This window comes from Brassica napus, chromosome C1 (genome assembly GCF_020379485.1).
Source record: "Brassica napus cultivar Da-Ae chromosome C1, Da-Ae, whole genome shotgun sequence".
In the NCBI taxonomy this organism is placed as follows: Eukaryota; Viridiplantae; Streptophyta; class Magnoliopsida; order Brassicales; family Brassicaceae; genus Brassica; species Brassica napus.
The window spans coordinates 29,116,291-29,129,901 of record NC_063444.1 but is presented as its reverse complement, the minus strand read 5'-3'; positions in this window follow the sequence as shown (position 1 = coordinate 29,129,901).

Sequence of the window (13,611 nt, the reverse complement as noted above, 5' to 3'; positions counted from 1 at the left end):
ATTTGCTAAGGAGATTTGCTCTAAATATGAAGCCAGTCGCTCATACCCATCTTCCGCTGTTCCTCTCACCAATTCTTGGGCATATAACAATGCTTTGTATGAAGTGGTGTAATCAAGTGTCTTGCCAAACATGTTCTTCATTGCATCTTTGATATGATGCGGATTCAACCCATCAATGATTCCAACACGATCTATGAAAAGCCTACCAATATACTTCGAAGTACAATGTTTCCGCTGGGCGATTCTGTCTCCCACAGAACATGTATGAGTTTCCACATACTTGGTTACCCAAAAAGTGTTTGTATCATGTTTTACACTCGCTCTGATCTTCCATCTACAACCATTAACCCGACATGTTGCCACAAGGAGAGTTTTTGTTGACTTGTATATTCTGAAAGAGAACTTACGCCTCACCGCTGTCAACCGCAACTCTGAAACCAATGCATCCTTACTAGCAAAACTCTGGTTGACATAGATCCAGCTACCATACGATCTTCCTCCTTCACTACCATATGTCCCTTTGAAATCTTCAAAACACATTTCATCATCTTCTTCCTCATCCTCATCTTTAACCTTCCCATACTCATTGTAATCCTCAGCATCATCAACCGCTTCAGCAATAACAAGGATATCATCATCCTCGTCCTCATCATCCTCTTACCCATCGTCCTCGTCCCCATCATCCTCCTTCCCATCATGATTTTCATCTTCAGCCATATCATCATCATCTTCATCCCCTTCATCAGCTATATTCCCTTCATCAGCTTCATCCCATTCATCAGCCTCTTCCCCTTCCTCTGAAACAGCTCTCATCTTGCTAAGGCTTGATACACAAAGACGTACTTCATGCGTTTTAGCTATCTCGAGCAAGTTTCGAACTTGTCTATCACTTGTAACATGAATAGGAGGGGTGTCTGGAGCCATCCGTTGCATCATTGCCTCTGGTAATGAGTAGGCTAACTACACAGACTATGTGTTCATGTCCAGGTTATAATCTTCTTGAGCCATTGCAACAAGTTCAGCATGTGTCGAACCTTCACTCAAAAAGAACAGTCTCGCTCCTTTGAACTTATCAACAACAAAATTCCAACAGCCATCTTTCAACAACCATTCTCCATACACTGCATGTAACTGACGATCCATCGGGAAAAAAAGAAAACACATTAGCAAACATAGAACATGTATGAGTTAAAAGCAAATTAGCTATAAACTTTAATTAACATGAATGTTGGTAACCTAATAAATATCACCAATTAAGTTATAAATTTCATTCAGTAGCCCAAATATTCATTAATAAACATGAGTTAACAAGAAAATGTTAAAAAGTCTTTATAGTTTTAGAGAAAATGCAAGTTTATTAAACATTGACGCAAACAACATCCACGAAGGTCGTCTAGTAGACTTCTGGAGAAGTCGTCTATTCAGGTCATTTTTTCAATTAAAATTTTACAAAGGACGACTTCCAGAGAAGTCGTCTGGGATAAACATGTTAGTTTTGTATTTGACCTGATTGTGTCAGAAATTTGACTTTCCCTGGACGACTTCCATGTAAGTCATCCAGTAGAAAACCAAAAATTCAATATTTTATTATAACGAGATGACTTCCATGTAAGTCGTCTCAAGTTAGTTTTGCAATTGAAAAATAAAACAACAAAAATTTATTTTTTCTAGACGACTTACACAGAAGTCATCCACCAGACGACTTACATGGAAGTCGTTCAAGATAAGCAAGGTTTGACCAGAATCTCGGAATAAAATCTTGGACGACTTCCATGTAAGTCGTCTGGCGGACGACTTTCGTGTAAGTCGTCTAGAGTAAATTAAATATTTAAGTTTTATTTTCCAATTGCAAAACTAACCTGAGACGACTTTCATGGAAGTCGTCTCGTTATAATAAAATATTGAATTTTTGGTTTTCTACTGGACGACTTCCATGAAAGTCGTCCAGGAAAGTCAAATTTCTAACACAAGCCGGTCAATTGCAAAACTAACATGTTTATCCCAGACGACTTATATGGAAGTTGTCTCTTGTTTTCTCGAGATTTTTTTTTACCAAACAAAAATGGACGACTTCAATATAAGTCGTCTCTAGAAAAAGATTTAAAAGTCAATTGCAGAATTAACCTCTCTTTTGACCAGACGACTTTCAGGTAAGTCGTCTATGCGAAGAAGACTTACTCGATTTCATACCCTAAATTAGTGAGATAACTTCCTTAGTACACAGAAGTCTTCTCCAAGCATACAGAAGCGCAAACGAAAGTGACCCACCAAGAATCGTAACCTTCAATGCCTCTATGAACCATAAAAATTTTAGAATCAAAATCTTGGGTTTTTTGGATGAATATGGAGAAAAAGTAAAGAGATGTTGTTTTTAGTTCATAAGAATTCAGAAAAGAGGAAGTGTAAATCGATTTTAGGTGCATTAAGAGCTTCAAATTGGTTGTTCATGGTGGTTGGTGTATTGATGGCAATGTCAATTTTGTAAATACTTGAAGATAATGAGGTTGAGAGAGTAAAAAGCTCATTTTCGAAAAAAAAAAAAAATTAATGGCATTTTCGTGAATAATTTGAACTTGTGGAGTGAATAGGGAAAATGAAATTTCCAAAAAAATCATAGGTTAGTTTTGTGGTTGACTTTAAGTTTTGGGTCAATTTTGCAAAAAGCCCATTAATCTTTGTAGAAAGAGACATTGTTTTTTTTGTTAGTTGAATTTTTGCTCAAGACAATATTGTATAAGTATATATCATTTGTCTAAACATATAATCTTATTATATATGACAAAACTTATATGATTCAATTAAATAAATGGGGAATCAATCCTAGAATTTAACTAAATTGAGAATTTGATTGTGTCTTTTAATATCAAATCCAATAATATTGGTTTCTTATATTTACTTGATTCTTTTTGCTAATTTTACGTTTGACCGTAATTTATGCAATAGCCAAAATAAAGAAAACTGATATACGCAATCAACATAATGCAATATGGTTTCGGTTGATATAGGAAAATTACTACAAATTTATACACAACTTTCATGACCAATTAAAAGTTATACACAAAATTGTAGGAATTTCTTTTTCATTAATCTTGCGATGGAATATATTTGATTGACTCTATTTTTGTGGCCCATAATTTTTTTCCTTATAATTGTTCATTTCATATTATATTATTCTATATCCTATATTCATAATTTATATGATGAAAGTTATAATTCTATTACCTATGTTTTGTTTTATCTTAAATTCATAACTAATTTTATATATTCCCTATGTTTCTAAATAATGCATGTTCTAGATTTTTCACAAATATTAAAAATAATTTAATATTTGACTATCAATGCATTAATTTTTAAAATTATAACAATTTCCCATAAGTTTAAACCAATAGCAATTCAATAGATCCAAAATTGTCAATTAATATTTCCTGAAGTTTACAATTCATTATTAAAAATACATAGAAAATCTAAAACATTGATCTTTTAGAAACAAGTAAAAAGTGTTTGTACATGCATTATTTAGAAACGGAGGGAGTAATTCTTTGCTTACTATTATAGATTTTCTTTCACAAACTATACTTCAATTACACCTAACTAATGACACAAGTTTTTTTTTTAAATCGAAGCTTACCTTATATAAACATGCACATTTTCGTTCAATCTTTCATTATGTAACATGTGAAATTTGTGACTATAACTTTTACTTTTTAATATCAATAGATTATGACTTTTTACTTTTTATTATCTATTGGTTAAAAGTTATAATTTCTTTTAATCCATTCTTCCTTCGCAGGATAACCACCTAGCATGTATTTATTATATAAGATCTACTACATTCATAACAAAGCTTTACATAATGTAGTAAAAAATTTATATATAATTATGAGTTCACGCTCTCATTATATATGCACATCATCAGTTGGTTAAACGAAAGGAGACTCTTTAGCAGTTTGTTGTCAGAAAAAATATGAGTTTTCAACATTAGTATTAAATATATATGAAACCTTTCACATTTTAACGATGTTCATATTTTGACGAAATATTTAAACAATGCATCAAATAGTCCTAAATATTTTTAAATTAATTGTATATTTTGAAGCTGAAACCAACTATAATTTTGAGAAATTGAAATACCATATTTCTAATATCACTTATTGTGTTTACATTAACCATATTTATCCTAAAGAGGTAAATAGACATGTATAGCTCTAGGGCTAACTAATCTAGATTTAGGGTTTTAGATTTGAGTGGTGGAGTTTTGGAAAGTAGAATTTAAGATTTTAACAAATATATAAATAAATACTTAAAATTTTAAATAAAAAAATTTTAAAATAGTTTCAAAAAGAATTTTTCGAATTTCAAAAAGAAAAATGGAATTTAGATAAAAACATATAATTCGAAAACCATAACTTTTAATTATTATGATTTATTTAGATAATTATTTATATATCTATAAAGAAATGGTAGAATGGTCTCTTACTTCTTTAATGAAGAGTGAAGAGGGTATTTCTTAAAATGCCTAATTAATGAATGTAAACATGAATTGTGGTACAAGAAAATGGGTTAAACTTAAAATTATCCCAATAATTTTTTTAAATCACAAATAAATTTTCAAACATAACTTGTCTAACAAATATTATAATTAATAAATTTGGTTATACACACACACACACAAACATATATATATATATATATATTTTCACAGTATATGTTTTTCAAAAAGAGAATAATATAAACGATAATAAATATCATCATCTATATGCATATCACATCATTGTGTTTGAAATATTATTTATGATTTAAAATTTTACTTTTGGTTTTGAATTTCAAATTTAACAATTAATTTTAAATATTTACGATTATATCACTTTTTACCTATTTGGTCAAAATATTAATATAATAAAAAAGTGAAAGATTTTATAAAATTTTAATATTTATTCTGAGCTGTCACATTTTCCTTTAACCAATTGATGATTTGGATGCATACAGAAATATATAGAGAGAGGAAAGAACTCATGTTTATTAGATAACTAGAGGTGTTCGCCCTTCGCGTGGGATATTGTTTTAGTGTTGTTAAGCATTATTTTTTGATGATGTAATTATGTGGTCTTCTTTATTTGATAAGAACATAATTTGGCGTTTTTTTGGTGTCATGTAGTAGTAGGTGATATGCCAATATATTATGTGTTTTTCTTTCAATAATGTGTTGTTGTGGGTGTGTGTGAAAATACTTATTAGTGGTGAAGTGAACTTTTTGAAGTAAGGCCCTGTTCTTTTGGAGATCGCTAAACGCAGCGACCAGACGCTAGCGTTTAGCGATTAAAATTTTTGACCGCTGAAAATTTTAGCTTCGTGACCAAAATCATGCGATCCAAAAAAAAATTAAGAAGAAAAAAGTACCCTTAATATATTTCCAAAATCACAACACATAGCCACTGAACCTAATACAAATTCACGCCTCCATCATCTCTATCTTCAGTTTCTTTGTTTGACTGAAAAAGTATCATCCTCTCTCTTCGATCTCTTTCCAGCAACTGAGAAACACTCTCGGTTATCTCTCTCATTCGTTCTCTCTCGATGTCTCTTGTTTGGTCTCTCTCTCTCTCTCTCGCTGTCTCTCGTTCGTTCTCTCTCTCTGTCTCTCTCTCTAAGCGTTTTGTATTAGGATAATGGTACCATTAGATTAATTAAGTTGGATGTTGGGTTTTTTTTATTCTTGATATGGGTTGCTTTTAGATTTAAGATTTTGATTATCAAATCTCTGTTTTTTAATCCGATTAATCCGATTGTTTGTTATGACTTACGATGATGGTTTGAGAAAGTGATTTTATGTTGATAAAATATTCATGTGATTCTCATGTTTTGAAAGCTTTCTTGGCTGCGTCAATATATGACGTCTAGTGTTATGTTCTTTGTACAAGCAATTAGATGTGGTTGCTTCTTCCCGTTTGGTTTGTTTAAATTTGTTTAGTTGTTTAGTTGTTTGTGCAACTTCTCGTGTGTTGTGTAGTTGTCATTTATTGTACTTAAGTTATGATGTATCTTTCTCTTTGTTTACTGAATATGATTTTTCAGAATACTTTTAAGGAATATATTGACTTATGTTTGTATTTATCTTTTCAGGGCCTATCTTTTCAGAATTGGACATAAATCACAACTAGACAGGAAGAATGGCTAATGATGTAAGATTCTAATACAGCTCTTGTTTCTTAGATGTTTTGTGATTGTTTCTTTCAGCTAGTTTAGATTGTCTATCTATTGATGATACTTGTTTTTAGAGCTAGTTTACTCTTTATGCTGAAGAGAAAAGAAAAGGGGATAAATTAAGCTGGAAGAGAGTTCATCCCTATGAAGTTTGAAGAGAGATTTAGTAAGAAATGAATATGGGACAGGTTTAAGAACAAGATTGATGTTTGTAGAAAAGCATATGTCAAGTTTAAGAAGCTGACTCACTACAGAACCGGGCTTGTGCATGATGTTATGAGAAGGTTGGAGATGCCAGATGCTTGGTGGGATCAACGCATAGAGGTAACTACTTCCTTTTTTCTTATACATGATAGATTACCAACCGCCGTTAATTGAATTAAATCTAGTGAGCTTCACATGCATTTTTTTTTTATAGAAAACCTCATGTGCATTTAATATCTTAATTCATGAGATGCTTTATTGTTTTGGGGTCAACAACTAAATGAAATGTTTATGTGTATGCTCTATTTGTGAGGTGCTTTATTTTATAAATATTAGTTTTGGGTTTTAGTTAAGGCATACAGAATGAACCAAATAATTGTTGTTCTCTTAGTCTTATTGCTTTAAAAAATATGAGTTTATTAGCTTGAAAATGTATTGACATTTCAAGTGTACTGAATTTTTATGTTTTTAAATAGGACTGGCCAGGTGCAAGGAAGTATAAGAACAAAGTACCTCCAAATATGTTTCAAGCAAAGTTTGGTGTTGTTACTGTGACTGGAGCAAAAGGATTGAGTGCTCAGCAAGGAGAAACTAGCTTAGATTCTAGAATGGATGCAGAAAAAGAAGACACTCAGATTCAGCTGACACCGATATGCAAGCTCCAAGAGCAGGAACAAGTAGGGCTGGAAAAAGGAAGCATAAAGAAGTTGATCAAGAGCCTTATGTTGTATGCAAAACAATTCTCGCAGAAAAAAACAAGCTAGCTGAAAAGATGTTACAGGTGCTGGAACGTGATCATCTGCTGTTGGAGCGTAATCAGAGATGACGTACAAATTATGTAGTGGACATACTTAATGAGCTGCCTGGAGTGATAAAGTGGTCATCATTTCACATTGTTGCAATGAAACATCTGAAATCTAATGAAGAAAATAGGCTGACATTTATAACTTTTTCTAGTGATGATGATAAGATTAGCAATTTTGAGCATATGCTCGGAGTTATGATTTATGGTGGATTGTAGTGTTTTCAGATGTTCTAAATATTCTAGTATACTTTTGTTATGACTCTTTTTATGAATTGATTGAGACAAGTGGATTATTGGCATTACTAACTGATTTTAAAAAACGTGGTTGGCATGTGGGTTTGTTCTTGCACTTGCTTAAGAGTTAAGTGTATGTTTCAATTTTGCTTTTTTAATGACACATTTTTTATACATGTCTATGATTGGCTTAGAATGTGTTTGTGCGTGTATATTGTTAACTCTTCACCCTTGATTTACTTAGGTTTGTTATGACTACTTTTGTGTTATGACTATTTATGATTATGGAGTCAATTGTGTTTATGATATTCGTCTTTTGTTTAGTGTATTGCAGCAATTTATATGGTTATTTTCAGAACTTATAGATATGATTTTAATATATTGCAGATGGTTTGGTGGATGATGGATGATAATGACGACGAGGATGATCAGTATGAGGATGATGAATCTAACTCATTAGATGTTTTGAAGCCTGAGAGACTGCTTCAAAGAACATATCGAGATGCAGGATGGTATCATGTTCAACAGCTTATGCACAGATCAGTTCAACAGTGTTATGATATTCTTCGTATGAATCAAAGAACATTTCAAGATTTGTGTAAGATGTTAGTGATGAGGTATGAGTTACAAGAGACGAATAATGTCTATATTGAAGAAGGGGATGCAATGTTTCTTGAAGTGGTGCGTCAAGATAAGACTATGCGGGTTATTGCAAAAAGATATTAACGTTCGTTGGATACGGTCAAAAGGAAATTTGATGAAGTTTTGAGTGTTCTCCAGAAATTTGCTGCAGATGCACTAAAACCAAAAGATGGTGAGTTCATAACAGTATGTCCTGCTTTGAGAAATGATGATCGATACTGGCAATTTTTTCAAGATTGTATTCGAGCATTAGATGGAACTCATATCTCAGTTCGTCCTCCTAAGTGAAATGCAGAAGCATACATGGGTAGAAAACAGGAGGAGGAGGACGACGACTCAGATTCAGCTGCAGGAACGTGATCATCTTCTGTTGGAGCGTAATCAGAGAAGACGTTGAAATTATGTAGTGGACATACTTAATGAGCTGGCTGGAGTGATAAAGTGGTCACCATTTCCCATTTTTGCAATGAAACATCTGAAATCTGATGAAGTAAATAGACAGGCATTTATAGCTTTTTCTAGTGATGATGATAAGATTAGCAATCTTGAGCATATGCTCGGAGTTAGGATTTATGGTGGATTGTAGTGTTTTCAGATGTTCTAAATTTTCTAGTATACTTTTGTTATGACTCTTTTTATGAATTGATTGAGACAAGTGGATTATTGGCATTACTAACTGATTTTAAAAAACGTGGTTTGCATGTGGGTTTGTTCTTGCACTTGCTTAAGAGTTAAGTGTATGTTTCAATTTTGCTTTTTTAATGACATGTCTATGATTGGCTTAGAATGTGTTTATGCGTGTATATTGTTAGCTCTTCACCTTTGATTTACTTAGGTTTGTTATAACTACTTTTGTGTTATGACTATTTATGATTATGGAGTCAATTGTGTTTATGAGGTATGAGTTACAAGAAACAAATAATGTCTATATTGAAGAAGGGGTTGCAATGTTTCTTGAAGTGGTGCGTCAAGATAAGACTATGCGGGTTATTGCAAAAAGATATTAACGTTCTTTGGATACGGTCAAAAGGAAACTTGATGAAGTTTTGAGTGTTCTCCTGAAATTTGCTGCAGATGCACTAAAACCAAAAGATGGTGAGTTCACAACAGTATGTCCTGCTTTGAGAAATGATGATCGATACTGGCAATTTTTTCAAGATTGTATTCGAGCATTAGATGGAACTCATAGCTCAGTTCGTCCTCCTAAGTGAAATGCAAAAGCATACATGGGTAGAAAACATTGGGTAAATTAAAAATGAATTTTGTACTATTTTTATTTGATTTGGGTTTGTACTGATTTTTATTTATGAGTTTTATAACATTTGACATTTAGTTTTTAAAAAAATTTATTAATACAATTTTATTTACAAGATACGTAAAAATCAAACATAAAAATTGGGTAAACTAAAAATAAATTTTTTTAAAAATATAAATAACATGAATCATATTTTTGTCAAATGTAAATATTGGTCGCAAACGACTAGAGTCAGCGAAACGAACAACGCAGCGACAACCGCTGCGATCAACCGCTGCGATCAACCGTGTGACATAGAAACAAACAACTCAGCGACAACCGCTGCGATCGAACGCGTGACCTTCAAACGAACAACTATCAGCGACATCAAGTCGCAGCCGCTGGTCGCTGACTCTGGTCGCTGCTGCCGGCAATCACCAAACAAACATGGTCTAAAGCATATTGAATTTCAGTAACTTTGCATTTAGGCATTTGTTGTTTCTAAGATTATCGGTTTTAGCATCAAAATTGTATTTTATTTTTTCAAAATTTTGATCAATATTATTTTAAGATTTTTTTTCCTCTCCCTATATTTTGACCGTGAGTCGTCACCATATATATATTTTGTTTACCTTTATGGTGTACGGTGCTTCTTACACCATTACTGGAAAAGGACTCACCTCCGTACTCTTGTTATTCCTCGCCTTTTTCTCTTGTGTGATTATCTGGTATTTGTTGTAGATATGGTTTATGAGTTCCAAGTTGTGCGATTGTTTCTCACGGCGTTGTATTGGATGCTTCTCTTCTTCTTTAGATTCCAACTGGGAGTGCATCTCCTTGTGTTTGGTCATATTTTAGTCATATTTGATATTTTTTTTTTCGTTGTTGTCTTGCCGTCGATAGTCCATGCTCGTCTCTATTTTCAAGATCTGGTTTTTGGTGATCTGAAATCTATGCTCTCTTATATAGCTCGAGGATGGCTCCACGGTTTGATGATTCGTTTAGTCCTCCTCCCTCTCTGTTTTTTCCTCTCGTTGCAGCTTTCAACGTTATTTGTCTTTCTCGTGGCTCTCTCTTTCGTCATGTTTTTCATTCCAGATTTGGATAGTGTTCTACTTCGTGTATGCTATGTGGATTTAGATGGGAAGCATACACGGAGTACATTAATTAGTTATTTTATGTTTAACATTATATTATATTTTGTCATGTTTATTAATTAATTGTTTATTAGTTAATGACAAACATCCATCGGCATTAATTATTTATTTTACGTTTAATATGACAAAAACAAACATTCATCCACGTTAAGTATTTTTCATATTGATTAATTAGTTATTTTACATTAATGTTTTAACATTAGTTAGGAACTTCACTGTGAAAACCATTATCTAAGGATTATAAAATTTCGAATTATTGATTTTAGAAAAAAATAAGTTGTCATAATTAAAAAAAAATAAAGAAAATATACCAAAATCAAATGTAGTCAATCCTGTTGCACTGCATTGTTCATTTCATATATATACATGCATATACAAAATGGAATTTGTTATGAATATTATGGTGATGTCCATATGGAAAGTCCTAGATATATACTTGTTCCCCACTGCAAGTTAGACTTTTTCTTCAAACTATTGTAATCCTATATAAAAGACCCATTATACAATGAATAGGACACACCAATTCCTCTTTCTCTTCTATACGTATAACATGTTATCAACACGAAACCCTAGCCACTGAGTAGAATCTAAAAACCCTAGCTACTATAGAAATCCATAATTGTTGGCGTATGTGTTCTTGGTGACGTCATCCTCATTGTCCATCGATTAAGCCCTAGCCGCCGGTGATAAACTCTAGCAACCTAAGCGAGCCAAGACGTCTCCGGTTTTGTGATGTTCTCAAACCGAGCCAAGATGTCTCGTCCCTTCCACCGACAATTTAAATCGAGCTAAGTATTATTTTACATTTAATGGAACCAAATTACTGATTCTCTTTTTATGGCTAAATGGATACATGAGACAAATATATTAACTTAACACAATCATATAATATGATTTACGAAATTTGATTTATGCTTTATGTTTTATATTTTCATAAGTATAGTAATTTTCATCCCGACAGAGAATTGACTATGCATATTATGTTGGTTACGTAATTTACTGCTATGATGTAGTCATATAACCACTTATTTATAGATTGATATATAATATATTGTCCCTAGCCACTTATTTGATTGTTTTATATTTGCTTCGTATAAAATCTCAGTTATTACATATTAGTTATTTTTACCGAACAATTGCATTTATAAGATGCTATTGATTTAGGCTGACTTAATTCTACGGATGTTAGCAACTTAATGACTTAAATTGCTTTATATGGTTCATGCTTTGAATAGTTGAGAATCATTAATTAATATTTGAAATATAATCTTTAGTTGGTTTGATTGTTTGGTTTTAAAATCTTGAGCACTAAAAGAACTTGATAATATATTCATCATCAACGCTTGTCTATATGTAAGAATAATAGTTATTTGATGAATTAACTTTTACTTAATATACTTTAATATGCTTCATATATAGTTTAATGGCATTAATGAAACATACTCTTATGATTCATGGTCTAATATCATAAAAGAAATGATTTGTAATCGGTAAGTCTTTTAGTCGGTTAGTCTTTGGTCTAATATCATAAAATAATTTGGATTATATGTTGATATTTATAAATGTAATGGCCATGTTTATATGAGAAAATTTTAAGTTTTCAGGATTGTGTACTCTCTCGGAAAGAGAAAATATAATGTGAGATCACAACCAATTCAAAAACATGAACATCTGAAACTTTCATCGCATATACATTTCTCTTTATAAGATAAGTATTTTTATGCTTTATATACAAGGTTAACAAACTTGATTAGATAAGGCAATTTGCATGAAAGTTTGCAGTGATATGAAATTTGTTTGTTAAATTGATTGATTGGTCAACCTTTGTTAAATAGCATGAAAGTAACGATAATTATTATAAGAGTATTATTTCTTGATATAATGAGATGCTTCTGTTATTACATATTCTTATATAATCTGAAATAATTTGATTATTATATTTCATTACCACTGTAAGCTTAATGCTTGACCTTAAAAGATTCATAAGTTTTGGAAAACAAGCCAAAGAAAAAAATATGATCACCAGAATGTGATTATCCAAAGCTCATTATGTATTTTGCTACTAAAGATTACAAGAGCTGAAGTCTGTAAATAAATCTCAACTATGTTGGATGTTTAGTTTAAAAGTAAAATTTCTTGAAGAAATTTTTAATGATGCATATATATTGGAAAATACAATTTTTTATATAAATAATGTTGTCCAGCAGACACATGATTAAGAAAAAAGACTAAAGAAGGTTATAACTACATTTTATCTCCTTGAGACTGAGAAAAATAATGAGCTATTGATGTTAGATGATAAATCACGTCTAGTTGATTATGATCACTCTTCTGAAGAGAATATAACATTTTATACTGAGAAAGAAAATCAACATAAATATTATTGGTCAAGAAATTGGACATAAAAATGGTTGTAGACGTGAATATGGATAAGGTAAAGATCTAAATAGTTTCTTTATAGAGCTTATATTCTCACTTGAAGTTGAGAAAATAAACATGGTAATAAAGAAGAGAAATTATTCATTCATCGAAAGATGAAAGAAAAGTATTGTGAGTACAATACAAGCTAATATAAAGCTTATAGAGTGTTCAAGAAGATGATATATGAATGCTCCAGAAGAGTACATAGTATTACTGCACATAAGAATACAGTTTAAAGTTTCTAAGAATGCAATTTAAAGTTCTTGAGGTATTGTATTCTTAGAAGTCTCAAACGTTAGAAGCTTCTAAGAAAGAATACATAACCCATGTATGGTATGTTGTTGATTCAAAAATGAGATTCATTCGAGATTGATAAACCTGTAGTATTATCATCTCGAGGGGAAGAGTTAATGAATCCCACATTTTATGATAAGTGAAACATCCAGAAGATTATGTTTGCACTAAAATTAAGATTGATGAATCATTCTCAAAGTAAATGTGTGGGATTTTGAGACACTTATGTTAACACACTAAGCGAAAGAAGTGTCAAATTCATTTCAAATCAAAAAATATTTCTAAAAGCCGTAAAAGTATAGTTGAGAAAGTGCCTACATCCTCTTATAGATTGTACTACACAAAGATTACTGTAATGGAGATAAATATATAGTAAACAAGAAGTTTACAAAATATTTGGCATGAATATTTAGATCATT